Source organism: Cataglyphis hispanica, chromosome 9 (assembly GCF_021464435.1).
Source record: "Cataglyphis hispanica isolate Lineage 1 chromosome 9, ULB_Chis1_1.0, whole genome shotgun sequence".
Taxonomy (NCBI): domain Eukaryota; kingdom Metazoa; phylum Arthropoda; class Insecta; order Hymenoptera; family Formicidae; genus Cataglyphis; species Cataglyphis hispanica.
The window spans coordinates 841,573-845,345 of NC_065962.1; the positions used below are offsets into that span (position 1 = coordinate 841,573).

The 3,773-nt window shown below is 28.0% G+C and overlaps 1 long non-coding RNA gene across 1 annotated transcript; it reads left to right on the forward strand.

Annotated features, from left to right (window-relative positions):
- The first annotated feature begins 1,672 nt into the window (after positions 1 to 1,672).
- Positions 1,673 to 3,496, forward strand: LOC126852070 (uncharacterized). Its single transcript, XR_007687772.1, has 3 exons — positions 1,673 to 1,895; positions 3,016 to 3,152; positions 3,266 to 3,496. It is a non-coding gene; the product is annotated as an uncharacterized LOC126852070 (long non-coding RNA).
- Positions 3,497 to 3,773: the final 277 nt, after the last annotated feature.

Consider the following 3,773-nt stretch of genomic DNA (forward strand, 5'->3'; position numbering starts at 1 on the left):
TTTCTTAGATTGACTATTGTAAATTTTTTCCAAACGATTCAATTTTTGTTGCTCCGTTTCATGTTGACATATCATACGTACCTGAGTTGCTTCTGTTTCTCTCGCTTTGATTACGCCTAATGGAAGTACTTTTTGAGAAACATCATATCGTAAATCTTGTGGAAAATGCTCAATTACAATGCTCAATTAGATTCAAAAATTTTTAGTAAATGTAAACGCATTAAACTGTGATTATATATATATATATATATATATATATATATATATATATATATATATACTATATAATTATACTTTAATGTCAGGTTTAATATTAAATAACAATGAAATCGCAAAAACTATTGCAAAAACACCACAATCGTTACCGTTTGATTGTCGTTGCACTACAGGAAACTTGACAGAATACTTCTTAAAATCATATGTTGGGAATAATCTTTTCAAAAAGTTGTTCATGATGCTTATGTAATTTTTTATTATTTAGAGAATCATAAATAAATATATTCTTTGTATTATAGTAACTACATAACCAATGTCCATTATATGGACCTGATGAGCTAGGCAATATTTGTATGTTTTTTTATTTTTGGGGACAGATTGTATCGTATCGAGACATTGTAGCTGCCATGTTTCTACGAGTTTATAATCAGAAAAATTTTACAAAAGATGTTGAAAATAGTCCATATGCATATCAGTTAACCATTCGCCAACAACTATATTTTTTTCTGTAGGCATCAAAACTATGTTTTTTCTACACAGACATTTTTATTTAAATTTGAAATATGCAATTATATATATATATATATATATATATATATATATATATATATATATACGTATATTAAAATTGAAATGCAATATTATGTATTAATTAATTATATTTATATAATATTAATATTTAATAATATTAATTAATTATATTTTATTTATATTTATTATATATTTATTATATATTATTATATATTATATGTTTATTATATTATTTCTAATTTTTTAACAACAAAATATATAAAATTCAATGCTATAATAACGGATTAATTTTTTGTTTGAGCGTCTAATCAACGCAAATTTAGACAAGATTTCTAATTAGGTGCCTAAAGCAAGCCAATATTCAGCGCTAATGCAACCGATATTTTTAGCGCTTTCGGCAGCCTCTGCGCCAGAGCAGCCAATTAATTTTTATAATTTTTTGGATCTGTAAAAAATAAAAAGATTATAAATATGTAATGACATAAAAATATTATTTAAATTTAATTTAATTTAATCAATTCTTTACCTTTATGGTTGTTGTATTAAATATAATGTATTTAATATAGTTAAGAAACACGATCAATTTTTTGCACTAAAGTAAACTAAGTACTAACGTATGCAATAAAAATTATGCTAAACGAAGTGATAAATCTCGTAATAGCATGATTTGTGAACTCCCTTATTCATTTATTTATAAAAGTTGACGATAGAATTCAAGAAGAAATTAGTGACAACACAACATGGAAGGTATACAATGTGATGTAAGTATATTTTCTTTTAATATAATATAAGAATGTGCACATTTTTAAAATTTCATTTTTTTTTAAAGATATGGATGATATTATGTTGGAAATAGAATCAGTGATGGGCACATCAGCTGATGTGTCATCTAGCGCGCAGGTTTGCACGCAAATTGGCGCGTGGACCGGTGCGCCAGCAGGCACATCAGCCGATGCCAGCTGATACAACAGCAAGTGTTCTCGCTGGGTGATGTGGACGTGCAAGGCCAGTCCAACAGGGGCCTAGGCAGTCAAACCAACAGGAGCCTCCTGTCCTGCAGGGGCCTGGACTACTTGCCCAGCAAGAATCAGGATCTGTCCAGCAGGGGCAGACAAGGCCTGTTCAGCAAAAGCAGCCAGTTGCTTTATGTAAGTAATTATCAATCTAACCACTTTAAACCCCTTTTTTATTATTTTTTTGATTTGTTGTCTTGATTATATTTGTGATCACAATGTTAATTAAAAAACGTGTATTAAAATTATAATCACAATACTACTTATTATATGCAGAGCCAGATATAATCAAATGCAGCATGTGAGAAACATGCATTGCACTTAATTGTATCTGGCTGTGCATATAGTACAAAAATATTGTGAATAATTCTAATTTAATTTTGCGATCACAGATACAATCAAGTGCAGCACATTTGAAAAAAGTATTTATAGCATAAAGCGAAGAAACAAATACTTTTCTCATTGCACTTGATAATTTATGTTAATTATTACATTCTTATTCTAACTCAACTTTGCAATCATAGATACAATTATCAAGGCCAATGAAAAAAGTACTTATGTTTCTTCATTTTAGTCTATGAATGTTTTTCTCACATATGCAGCATTCTGACTCTGCATATAATACAGTTACATTGTGAATAATTCTAGTTCAACATTGCGCTCAAGATACAATCTTCAAGTGTAACGAGAAAAATATTTATGTTTATGCCTTTTTCTATAAATACTTTTCTCACATACGATGCACTTGATTGTATCTGTAATCGCGAAGTTGAATTAAAATAATGCTATGGTACTGTATGCAGAGTCAGATACAATTAAGTGCAAAGCATGTGAGGAAAGTTATTTATAGAATAAAGTGAAAAGACATAAATAATCTTCTGATTGCCCTTGATGATTGTGCTTATGATTGCAATGTTGAATTAGAATAAAATAATGTGATAATTAATTATAATAACATAACAGATACAATCATCAAATGCAATGAGAAAAGAATTTATGATTCTTCGCTTAATTCTATAAATACTTTCCTTACATGCGTTGCACTTAATTGTATCTGACTCTGCATATAGTACCGTAGCATTATGATTTATTTTAATTCAACTTTGCGATTACAGATACAATCAAGTACATCGCATGTGAGAAAACTATGCACTTAATTATATCTACCTCTGCATATAATATAGTAATATTGTAAAATAAGTCACAACGCTATTGTGTCATACAGAGAGTCAACTAAAATCTTTTATTATTACAGATTGGAGAAGGCGAGCGGGCCGAAGAGAATAACAGTTCTTGAATTTCTTGTATAAATTGTCGGCTCCTAGTTTATATTGGGGAGAAAGAAGAGGAAGAGGAAGTGGAAGGAGAAGAGGAAGAGGAAATTAATAAAAGGTACGTTGTCAAAAATTATATATTACTTGTTCAATATTACATAAATAGCGAACGATTTTAACGACTAATTTAATTAAATTTTATTTATATATTACATATTTTTTTCATTTCAGGAAAGAAGACAGACAAAGACAGGACGTTATGGATTTAATTTATGTAATTTAAAATATTTATGTAATGGTATAGTTTACATCGATGTATTTTAATATGTACTAAATATTACACTGGCCATTCCTTTAAAGAATGGAATAGCTGTGATTGATCAGTATAGAATTTAATATGTATATATATTAAAGTGTATCGGTCTAACTAGACTAATGTTAAAATAATGTAAACATTATTGAAAATAAAATAAACATTTTAAATACATATCTTTATACAAATACATATTTTTATATATTTTTATAATTTTTATATTTATTTATTTTTATATTTATTTTTATTATGTTTAATTTTAAAAATGTCGCCAGTAAATAAATCAATAAACAAGTGTTATACGACCAAACTGGCAATTTATTGTTTGATTATTCTATCACGACATTTCGACCATATGGTTTTGGTCCTTATCAAGAGAAAGACTGTCGTTCTCAGTATTCCAAACATAGTGGTTGACACAATGTC